At 41.3% G+C, this 12,598-nt stretch overlaps 1 pseudogene; it reads right to left on the bottom strand.

The window, feature by feature from the left end:
- Positions 1–2,919: 2,919 nt before the first annotated feature.
- On the bottom strand, positions 2,920–7,733 carry LOC136319433 (large ribosomal subunit protein eL21-like; annotated as a pseudogene).
- Positions 7,734–12,598: the final 4,865 nt, after the last annotated feature.

The raw sequence follows: 12,598 nt of genomic DNA, 5'->3' as shown, positions 1-12,598 counted from the left end.
AGCACCTGAGGCTGATGCTCTGACCAACTGAGCTACCCTCAGAGCCTGGGGCGGATGCTGGAACAAATGGCTGCGAGAGGAGAAGAGGGAGAGAAGGGGAAGAGGGAGTGGAGGAGAAGTAGATGGTTGCTTCTCATGTGTGCCCTGACAGGGAGGGAACCCTGTATGTCTGAACACTGGGTGACACTCTATTCACTGAGCGAACTGGCCTGGACCAGCAAACTGTATTTTATAAGTAGAAACTGTATACTCTAAAATAATAATGAGTATAGTAAATGTGTAAATCAGTAAGATAGTCATTTACTATTATTATCAAGTATCATGGATAACATATGATTATACGTATATGATTGTGTGCTATACTTTTACACCACTGGAGGTGCAATAGGTTTGGTTGCACCACAAACACGTAATGCGTTGCACTATGACATCATGACTTGACCACTGCTACAACATGAGGCCTCAGGAACCACCCTGGTCTGTGAGGTCTGTCCGTAATGGAAATGTCCTTATGCAGTGCATGACAGTAACATCAGGTAGCAAGTTTTATGAAGAAAGACAAAGCAGGAGAGAAGGTTAAAGGATGCTCAGGATGCTGCCATAGGTTGGTGGCCTGGGAAAGCCTTTCTGAGTGGGTGAAGTGGGGATACGGAGGACCAACTCTCCAGTTAGAGAAGCCGCAGTGCAAAGGCTGTAAGACCAGAACGCGTCTCTTCTGGAGAACTGCACAGAGGTGGCTGGGGCTGGAGTGCAGTGATATACGTGAGACACAGTTTACTGACTCTTTGAGACCTCCAAGCCAGTTGTGGGGGTGGGAGGAGTTGAATTCCTCAAGACGGGTGGAATTGTTTTTGCTGCAGTTCCAAGGAGGAAAGATAGCTAACTACAGCCACCTGGGTTCTCCTAGTCTTCATTTGGCTCTAAGTAGCTGGGAACTTAAGCCACAACATTAAAACCCCAGCCCTCCAAGCACATGAATAGCCCATTTCAACTATTTCTGGACGCAAAGACTGGGATCCACGGCTCATTCCGCCATACGCGTTCCTGACCCGTACTCTCCAGAGGAGGTGCTATGCCTGCCTCCTAGCCACAGCTCATACCAAAACAGATAAACAGTTTCTCTGGCTGAGATGATCTTGTGGAATTGGGAAAGCAGCCATTTTAAAGTTCAAAACGATGCGGTTATTAATCACGTTAGAGGACAAACATATCTATCAGGAGACCAGCTGTTTCCTGCTGTCATTTAAATTCTTCAATCCCACATGTTCTGCAGCAGGAAGAAATCTTAACTTCCTTTCCCTTCTGATGAATGTGTCTTTTAAAATTTAATTTGAGGTTAAATTAATTCATTATACATTATTAAAAACCTAAATGTTCTAAGAGAGCAATTTCCAAGGGTGCCATAACAACACCATTGCTTGGTGGGACTACCTACAGCCAATGAAGTGGATTCCTGAACAGTGTTCTCCAGCCTTAAGAGACGTGAAGTTGAGAGCTTTTATTGTTCCACTGTAAGACCCCATGAAATTTAGTGTAAGAGAAAGCTAGACTGCTATAGAATCTCCCAGTTTCAGGATCTAATGTATTCTTTGCCTACCAGGGGGAGAACTCTTGACTGCTAGAAGCAGAATGTGGTTCAAGGATATACTCCAGGGACTACTTGGGTGGAAGATGCATCCTGAGGGCAGGGGTTGCTAGAGACAGAGTCACAGCTAAACTGCTCTACAATGAACATCTGGAGGTGGGCAAAACAGCAGACCTGGAGTGTGGGAGAGCAACTGGTGGTGTATCTTTTTTATTTTTTATTTTTTTATTTTTTGCATTTTTCTGAAGCTGGAAACAGGGAGAGACAGTCAGACAGACTCCCGTATGCGCCCAACCGGGATCCACCCGGCACGCCCACCAGGGGCGACGCTCTGCTCACCAGGGGGCGATGCTCTGCCCGTCCTGGGCGTCGCCATGTTGCGACCCTCCTGGGTGTCGCCATGTTGCGACCAGAGCCACTCTAGCACCTGGGGCAGAGGCCACAGAGCCATCCCCAGCGCCCGGGCCATCTTTGCTCCAATGGAGCCTTGGCTGCGGGAGGGGAAGAGAGAGACAGAGAGGAAGGCGCGGCAGAGGGGTGGAGAAGCAATTGGGCGCTTCTCCTATGTGCCCTGGCCGGGAATTGAACCCGGGTCCTCCGCACGCTAGGCCGACGCTCTACCGCTGAGCCAACCGGCCAGGGCCTGGTGGTGTATCTTAAAATATTTTATGATGTTCAATATGCAGTGTTCAGTTTTGTGAATTTACATCTCTCTGATGTAAACCCCGCTTTCACTGTCCCAAATCTTTAGTAAGTTTTACAATACACATAAATGCCTTGGGTGAATACAGGGCATGTGTGAGCTCGTGTCCTACGGGAATCAAGGGGCTGAGTTCCATGTTTGGGTGAATGTGGTGCAGAATAGGGACAGTGTGTGCCACATGGCAAGATCATTTGCCAATTAAACTAATCAGCAGAAGCAGCATTCAGAACAGAAATACCAATGAGAATGAAAGTCCCCTGGGAATTCCCAGAAATGAGGAGACTTTCACTGGAAAAATGTGGAATGAGAGTCTGAAGCATTTTAAAAGGTGAAGAGGAGGGGGATTCACTTAACATCTGGGCTATGTGTTAATAACACATATTACCTTTGATATGTTTAGTTGTAATTAAAGTATAAAATGTAGATACTGTAGTTGCTTACCCCTTTGTAATGAGTAGGGCCTTGGGTTGAATGTCTGCAAATTACCCAGCTTTCTCTGGTCTAGATATTGGTAAAGACTTCACTGAAATTCATTTTCTTTCTTTCTTTCTTTCTTTCTTTCTTTCTTTCTTTCTTTCTTTCTTTTTTTCTTTCTTTCATCAGTACAAAGGTTTTTTAATTGTTATGCTTATCATTCCACAAATTCACAGGGCAGAGGTCCCAGCAGCTCAGGCTCCTTCCCATTGGTTCTCACAGAGTGCTGCTCTGGGCAGAGCAGGCTGGTGCTTCAGTTGAGTCCAGGTACCTTTCTCTTTGGTTCCCTTCCTTTCCTAATCATTTTCCTTCACACATTTCAGGAAGCTATCTCGGCTCTTAGAGGACTTAATATGCTCAGTACATACATTAATTCTCTTGATAAGAACATTGCCCTTAACTTGTTAGTTTATGACAATAGCCATTGCGTGCTGGTGACATTAGAGACACTTCCAGTTCTGCCATGGTAACATCTGTGGGACATTTTTTCTTGAACAGTACCCATTCTCTTGATGTCTCCAATACCGCCTTTCTTGTAGACTTGTCTGTATGTAGCCAAAGGAACCGCTCCCTGTTTTCTACAAGGCATAGAGAACAGAGAGTGGTGTCTCTCCTTTTCCCCTTTGTGTTTGTCACTTTGGAGAATTACAAGAAGATGGAGGTCCCAGCCCCCTAAAAACTTTCCAATATTTCTGATGATGTTGATGTTGCCAACCCAGATGTTGACATCCCTGAAGAAGTTCTTTATAGGGCTGGATCAGAAGCTCTGTGAATTGACACACAGATCTGATAGAAGTTAAATGCTGTTGTGATATTCACAAGAATACGTGCAGTGTTTCCTTGAGTCTACCCAGGTCTTCGTAGGAAATAGGTTTGGGTTAGTGGCAATGGCATTTTTCATGACCTGGTTAGTCCTTTTAGATCAGTGGAAGCCCAGCTTACAAAACTTCTCATCAATCATGCAATTCTAAAAGCTTTTTTATGCTTTGTATAAGGCTGGAAGAAGAGAAAAGCCTTTAGCAAACTTTATCACCTTGATAAAACTGATTCGAAGTACACTTCTTGGAATGCCTCATCACCATTTTGCTTCATTGATCATAAGTTACCCAATATTTACTAGACATCACATACATAGATCTACTGCAGTTATGGTCTGAAGACAATCCAGAGGCATATGCAATTGGTTCAATACTTAGGAGAGGCTAGGCCCAGTGGGACTGGCCTGGGCCTCCCGTGAAGCTCTATTTAACAACTGGCTGATTAGGATATATTGGATCTTTGATATCATACTAGCATGTTAGAAAATTCTTTTCTGAAGGGTCACATTTGACTATATGTGGAATAATGCTATAAGCCAGAAAAGGACCTTCCGATTACATACGTAGGATTTGCTTATGTTTACCGGAAGGGTTACTTTTCCTATCTTCACCCCCATCTTCAGGGCAGGTGATTTGATCCGGACAAGGTACAATCTCAGGAACATTTTGTTTGCAAGAAGAACAACTCCATTCAATTCAGTGTAAGTAAAAGTTAAGCTAAATTGAAAGTACTGGAAGAACTTAGAGACTCAAGCATGGTTCTCAGGCACTATAGCAGTTTCGAAGTCCTCAATGACTAAAACCAAGCATTCAAACACTAAATAGCATTCTCTTCTGAATCTCACTTCTGCTTCCCAATGCATACTGGTTTTATTCAATTTTACTGTGGAAGAGAGGCTCTTTCTTTATGGTGGAAAACAAGAGTTTTACTATTCCTGGGCTTTCATCATCTATGGAGGAAAAGGGCTTCTCTTATCCAATGTTAGGTTATAAAATCCTGGAGCAGGATTCTGATTGGCAGGCTTGAACCATGTTTCTAACCCTTGAATGAATTCCTATAGCTGAGAATAGAAAGTACCATGATCAGCTCAGGCTGGTCACATGTTCATTCCTGAGATTAAGGGACAGATTCTGTACCCTAAGGCCATATGGGGTCATTGTGCACCAGGCAGCCAAATCAGTTTGTGTTGTTGTGATTTTTCCTCTATCTCCCTAACCCTAACAGGGACCACTAGGCGGAAAAGGCCTGGCCCTGAATTCAACTTGGCCCAAAGAAAAAAGTTGAAAGTTTCTTCCACATTTTATGTAACTAATGTGGCCATCGGAGTAGGTGGCTCTGTTGCTTGGTGGGTAAGGCTTTATTTCTGACACACAGGTAAGCCTCTGGGAATTGCCTGAAAGTAGGGAAAACCCCCCCAAAACTTCTTGGTACAACTTTATGAAATGCCATTTTGTGTGTGTGGATGGGTGGGGGGTGCTGGGAAATATAGGCAGATAACTTCATATTTAGAAAGTTTATCTTCTTTAATATAGATTTAAAGAGTATTATCTTTGAAAAATATTGACTCTACTAGGAAAGATATGTGGGCTGTGTTTAGTCCAATGGCTATCCACCAGGAAGGCTGCAAGAATGATGAGGGTGCATAGTGTCACATTGCATTGGCAGGGAAACCTCAAAAGAGAATTGCAGTGCAAAGCTTACTGTAGCTGTCTCTGAGTCACCCCATTAAATCAGTGCCCTCCTGCTATGGCTGCTGTGTCCTTTAGTTACACAAGTGGAGGCAGGCCCTGGGGCAAGGGTGGAGTCCGTGCAGTAGCAATAAGGATTTGCATTTGGAGGACTGAAGAACTAAGCCATACTAGAAGGGGCAAGAGAAACTAGACTTTAAGCAAGGGAGCAAAGTTAGAAACTAAGATATTTCTACAAAAGGACACCTGTAAAGGACTTATCATTTTACCCCTTGGCTGTGAGAATTGTCCTATTTGTCATTTAATTTTAGGTTTTCTCCTATATTATATATCTACTTGGTTTTCACCAACCTTTTAATTAAGTCTGTTAGATTTGCACAAGCTCTGTATTGGTGTGGTGGGAAATTAAAGAGTAGAGCACCAAAAGGAGGTGTGATCTTATCTCTTTCCATGGAGACCTTCATCATATCAGAGAAGAGGAATCCCAGATCACCCAGGTGGGGGGAACAGGATGGAGAATCAGAGCAGAGGGCCATGGGGGAAGCAAGTGACTCACAGAAGCAGCTGCAAAAAGGGTGACTCAGGAGCAAATGGGAGGCAAACATCCTTTTTCTGAGACATCCTAGAGGAAGGTGACCCTCAGGGGTTGAGAAATGGGAATGGTTGGGGGTGGGGAGAAGGGGCCGGAGAGGTGAATATTAACTTATTCTCTGCTGTTAGACTCTTTTTCCTCCTTTTTTCTCCCTTCTCTGCCTCAACATTTATTAAATAAATTTCTCCTTCCAAGATGGCCTAAATGTACATTGCTTATACAAGAATTATACAGCTCATTTCATTCTGCCATGTATTTTTATTAGTTAGGTATGTGTTTGTTAGCCCCATTAATTGCAAAATCAGTGACTATGTCCTGCTCCAGTGGGAAGAACACTGGAGATAGTGCTTGGCATACTGTAGGTGCTTAATAAATGCTTTTAAATTGATTTGAAAATAATTACTTAGTTGATTTCCTTTTTACAAGAGCCAACTAAGTTTCAGTCTAATCCTGTCTGCACCCTTAAATTGCCATATTGTCTAGAATATTTTAATAACTTCTATAATTTTGAAATAATACTAAATCAAATTAGTTTCTTGCTAAGCTTCTCAAGGAAGCAAAACTACAAATCCTTCAGGTGTCATAACATCAAAGGTACATATTGTTTTTCTGTAAAGGGAAATAACACAATGGGGCATTTGCTCTTTAGGAAAATTCCTGATGCTTTTAGGATGATTTCAACTTCCACTTAGGAAGTTAGGCTGTTTTAGGAAGACAGTTATTGTTGGGTGAAAGAGTCTGGTTTTCTCATGTTCCAATCAGAAGAGTCAGCTATTGAGAAATTGATACTTTAAATAATTTTCTGTTTGACTAACAATCCTCAACATCAACCTTTTCTTTGTGAGTTTATTTTATTTTTTCCCAGCTTTGTTGAGATATAATCAACATACAACATTGTGTAAGTTTAAGGTATAATGTGATTTGACGTATGTATATATTGTGAAATGTTTACCACCATAGGGTTAGCTAACACATCCATCACCTCATAGAGTTGCAATTTGTGTATGTGTTGACAACTTTTTTTAAAGACTTTATTTATTCATTTTAGACAGGAGAGAGAGAGAATGAGAGAGAGAGAGAGAGAGAGAGAGAGAGAGAGAAGGGAGGAGCCGGAAGCATCAACTCCCATATGTGCCTTGACCAGGCAAGCCCAGGGTTTTGAACCGGCGACCTCAGCATTCCAGGTCGACGCTTTATCCACCGCGCCACCACAGGTCAGGCCTGTGTTGACAACTTTTGAATATACAAAGCAGTACTCTTAACAATAGTAACCCTGCTGTACATTTCTATCCCCAGAATTTATTCATCTTATAACTGGAAGTTTGCATCCTTTGATCACCTTCATCCCCCTACCCCCTGCCCCCAGTCCAACCTACTGTCTTTTTTTGAGTTTTTTTTTTTAAGATTCCACATATAATTGAGATCATACAGTCTGTCTGACTTATTTTACATAGCATAGTGCCCTCAAGGTTCATTCATGTTGTCACAATGTCAAGATTTCATTCTATTTTATGGCTGAGTAATATTTATATACCACATTTCCTTGACACATTCATCCATTGACGGACACTTAGGTTGTTTCCATGCATTGCCTATTATAAACAACGCTGCCATGAACATGGCGTGCAGATACTCTTCAGTAGAGTGATTTCATTTCTTTCCGATATATACCCAGAAGCAGAATCGTTGAATCACATTAGTTCTAATTTAATTTTTTTGAGGAACTGCCATACTGTTTTCGTAGTGGTTGTACCAATTTTCAAGCCCACCAACAATGTACGGGGGTTTCCTTTTCACTACATATTTACCAGCCCTTGTTATCTTTTGTCTTTTTGATAATAGAATTCTAACAGATGTGACAGGATTTCTCATTGCGGTTTTAATTTGCATTTTCCTAATTATTAGTGATGTTGAGCACCTTTTCATGCATGAGTTGGCTATTTGAAAATCTACTTCGAAAGATGTCTATTAAGATCCTTTGCCCATTTTTTTTTAATTATTCTATTGATTTGTTAGAGAGAGAGAGAGGGAGGAAGAGAGAAAGAAGGAAGAAGAGAAAAAGAGAAAAAAGCATCAACTCATTCCACTTAGTTGTTTCATTTACATGTGCACTCATTTGTTGCTTCTTGCATATAGCCTGACAGGGGATCAAACCTGTGACTTCAGCATGTCAAGATGATGCTCTATCAATTGAGCAACCTGGCCAGGGCCTCTTTGCCCATTTTAAAAAATTGGATTATTTGGGGGGGGGGTTGTTTGTTTGTTTTTTTGCTATTGGGTTGTGGAAGTTTTTAATATATTTTAGATATTAATCCTGTATGAGATATGTGGTTTGCAAGTATTTTTTCTTATTCTGTAAGTTGCCTTTTCATTTTGTTGATTGTTTCTTTTGCATGCAGTAGCTCTCTTAATTAGATATAGTCCCTCTTTGTATTTTTTTATTACTATTTTCTTTTTGCTTTTGTTGCTTTTACTTTTGATGTCACATCCAAAAAAATCATTGCCAAAAGCCATGTCAAAGAGCATTTCCTCTGTGTTTTCTTTTAGGAGTATTGTGGTTTCTAATCTTACATTTCAATCTTTATTCAATTTTGAGTTAATTTTTGTGAGGGGTGTAAGATGGAGGTCCAGTTTCAAATATTTTCAAATACTGCCTCATTTGATCCGCACAACCCCAGGTCCGAGCCCCCCACACTTGTGGTAGGTATCAAACATGTATCTCTTGCGTTGCACCTCCTGTGTTTCAGCATAATTGTATTCTGAGATTTTTTTTAATCTTAAAATATTTTAATGTTGTTATACAACAGTTCCAACCTAAAAAATTCTGTATTTGGTTATCTCTGGAAGCTCCATTTGGCTCTAAAACATCACCTTTTTATTTCCTAGAAAAAAGAAATATTGCCATACTGTATATTAATGGTACAGGGTTAAATGGACTACTCACTGAATTTGAACTGTGAGATGAAAATAATTGAGAACTATGGACTCATGCTTTATGCCTTTTAGCTCTACATATTTTTATTTTATTATTCATTCCCATCAGTAGCTAGTTTCGAAATTGAATTTGATTTGCATAGTTTAAAAAATTCAATAAATTATTATATGATAAAGTTGACTAGGATTAGAATTCAGTTACTTTATTAAATATGAATATGAAATTTGAATGTAGCTCTTTAGCATCAATATTAGAGAATCTTTTTTAAAGAGAGAAAGAGGAAGAGGAAAGAGAGAGAAGGGGGAGGAGTAGGAAGCATCAACTCCTATATGTGCCTTGACTGGGCAAGCCCAGGGTTTCAAACGGCAACCTCAGAATATTAGAGAATTAACTATTTTTATCATGTTTCTTTATTTTAAACTTATAATAATACCTCCTTAAATCCACACACATTAGTCAAGCCATAAATTATAGCGCCGTCTTTGGGTGCAAACTCAGATAACCCGTCAAGTGCTGTCAATTTTATTCCTAATTGTGTCTCTCTATTCCTTTCTCTGGACTCCTCCCTCTCTCAGAGTACCACAGTGGACCCTGACTACTTTCTCTCTGTCTCATCGTGCTCTGTTCTAATCCATTATGTATACTATTGCCAGAGAGATATTTTTGAAAACACAATCCTGATCATGTAACTGTCTGACTCACCACTGTCCTGTGGCTCCACTGTGGCTTCAGGATATGGACCTTATTTATTTCACTTATTTATTTATTTTGATGTTTTCTACCTCATCTCCCATCATACCAAACTCTGTGCAGGTCTGCAAATATGTCATGTGCCCGCTTACTTCCGGGCTTTTGCCTGTGCTGTCCCCTTTCAGCTGGCTACCCCTAGTGTACCCTCAGGTCTAACTTTTGACACCAGTGCAATTGGAAACTTCACCTTGACTGCCCCCCAGAAGGAGGTCTTGGCCCTGCTGTGTGCTTTCTTAATAGTCTGTTCTTAAACCTATCTCAGCATTTATCTGAGTGCCTTGCAATTAACAGTTGATCTGATTTTTTATTTTTTAATTTTATACTTTTTATTGATTGATGTTTTAGAGAGAAGAAGGGAGGAAGGAAGAGAGAGAGAGAGAGAGAGAGAGAGATATGTTGATTTGTTGTTCCACTTACTTATGCATTCATTGGTTGATTCTTGTAAGTGCCCTGACCGGGGACCGAACCTGCATCCTTGGTGTATCAGGACTATGCTCCAACCAGCTGAGCTATCCAGCCAGGGAGCAGTTGATTTGTTTATCTCTGTAACTGTACTGTAGACTCCTTCAAAGTAGGGGTTATGTCTTATCTGTCTAATCTCCAGTGCCTGGAATTAGTCTGACACTACGTAGGCACTCAACAAATATTTCTTGAGAAAGAATGGAAGGATGAAAAGTCCTCAACTTTGCCCTCATCTTTCTTAAGAAGAAGTGATAGGAATATTTATTTACTCTGATGTCAGCCTTTACTGAGCCCACTGAGCAGTAAAGTGAACAATTCAGGGATCTCTGACTAACAGAGATGATGGAAGTAATTGCTTGTCCCACTGCAAACCCATAAATAAGATAAATGAATCATGGTTATGTTCCTGGTATGGATGCCACGAAAATGGGCTTAGGACTCCTGGAAACTCTTAAAATTAAGACAAATTTCACGGTTGGCTGCTTGAGGTATTTTCCAGCACACGTATTTCCAAGCACCACACCTGGCAGACAGATAGTACCATAACATTGAACTTGATTGTGTTGGACCAGTAAACGGTGCTTCTGGTAACTTCAGCACAAAAGCTGCATTTATGTTCTCATTCACTGAGGTCTGTACTGGTGACTAATGAAGACATATCTAAGACGGGTGTGAGTCCAGGGCAGGGTTAGGGCCTAAATTTGGCTGCTGAATACATGTCCATTGACCTTTTCAGTATCTGGCAAACTCTATTTTGAAAACAGGTTTGATCTTTAACTTAGCACTTGAAAAATTGCAGCCAAGTACAGCTTCCCACCCACTGCCCCACTCCCAAATAAGGCAACAATGATCTCTGCCTTTAAAAAAATTACAAAGTGTCTTCTGAATATACAGGTCACATTATATAATTTTTTAATTACCAGAGCCTTCATTTTATTTTTTTATATTTTTTATTTTTTTAGATTTTATTTACCCATTTTTAGAGAAAGAGAGAGAGAGAGAGAGAGAGAGAGAAGGGAGGTGGGGGGAAGAGCAGAAAGCATCAACTCCCATATGTACCTTGACCAGGCAAGCCCAGGGTTTCGAACAGGCAACCTCAGCGTTCCAGGTCAACGCTTTATCCCCTGCGCCACCACAGGTCAGTCACCAGAGCCTTCACTTTAAAGTTACTGTTTCAGTTAAGAATAGAGTTCTTCTCTGATTACAAACAAACAAACAAAAAACAACAACTGAATGAATAGAGGCTTACACAAAGCAGGGCCTTTATTTTTCTCAGGTAATAAGTTCAGAGGTAGAAAATCCAGAGCTGGGAAAGCAGCTGCAGAATGCTGTCGAGACTGTTGTGGGTTGAATTGTGTCCCTCCAAAAGATGTTAAAGGCTTAACGCGCAGTACCTCTGAACGTGACCTTATTTGGAGATAGGGTCTTACAGATGTAGTCAACTGAAGGTGATGAGGTCATTGGGATGGGCTGTGGTCCAATATGACTGGTGTTTTAATAAGAGGAGGAAAATTTAGATGGAGACATGCAGGAAGATGGCAGAGATTAGAGTGATGCTGCCACAAGCTAAGGGACACCCGGACTACCAGAAGCTGGAGGAAGCAGGAAGGATCCTTCCCTAGAGGCTCCCACAGAGGATGGCCCTGTGGACTCCTTTAGACTTCTAGCCTCTAGAACAGTGAGAAGATATGTTCCTGTTGATTTAAGCCCCTCGGTTTGTGGTTCTTTGTTGTCGCGGCCCTAGGAAACTCATACACTGTTCTACTCAGCTGTGCTTGTGGCCTTGCATGCACATGACAGCTACGCCACCTCTAGGATGGTGTCTAAGTTCCGGGCAGATAGCAGAGAAAGGCCAAGGAGTAGAGGACGCCTGCCAGGGAGGCTACCAGCCTTGAGAGAGCTTTACTGGAAGCTTCCCTCAGCAGCTTCCGCTACCATCTCAGCAGCACCCCGCTGGCGAGGGCATCAAAAAATGCAGTGTTTTAGCCGAACCCAGTGTTGGTGTATAGAAATCAGAGCTCTCTATGTAAGAGAGAAGGGAGAGTGGGTACTGAATGCCATGATCCCATTGCTGAGTGCGAGGGTTATTAATAATTTTAGGGGAGGATCCTAAATTAATGCAACTGTATATGCTTCTCTCTAAAACATTAAAAATTATAAAATTATAGAAAGCTAAAAGTATTCTTAAGGCTGTCCAACCGAACCCTCTATTTTTGTCCATGAAGTAAGTCTCAGGGATGTGTAAGCAGCACAGCCAGAGTGTATAAAGGTAGTAGCAGAGCCCTGGAATCTTACATAAAAACTTTTGCCATTATACTTGCTTGAAGGACTAACACAGATGTGCAGTTCAACTTTAGAAGACTCTAAGAGTTTTTTTACCACACTAAATGCTGATACTCTACTAGACACACAAAAAACACTGACCCAGATAACTAAGAGTGGCGTCTAGTCTCTTTGCTTTTTTATGCTTTATTTCCAGGATTGAAGCAGGAAAGGGAACTTTCAGCATTAAAACATAGGGGTAGCAACTTAGAGGATGACCAGTATTGGGGTAAAACAAACAAAACAACAACAAAAAAAAAACCCTATA

This window comes from Saccopteryx bilineata, chromosome 1, assembly GCF_036850765.1.
Source record: "Saccopteryx bilineata isolate mSacBil1 chromosome 1, mSacBil1_pri_phased_curated, whole genome shotgun sequence".
In the NCBI taxonomy this organism is placed as follows: Eukaryota; Metazoa; Chordata; class Mammalia; order Chiroptera; family Emballonuridae; genus Saccopteryx; species Saccopteryx bilineata.
This window is presented reverse-complemented; position numbering and strand designations above follow the sequence as displayed.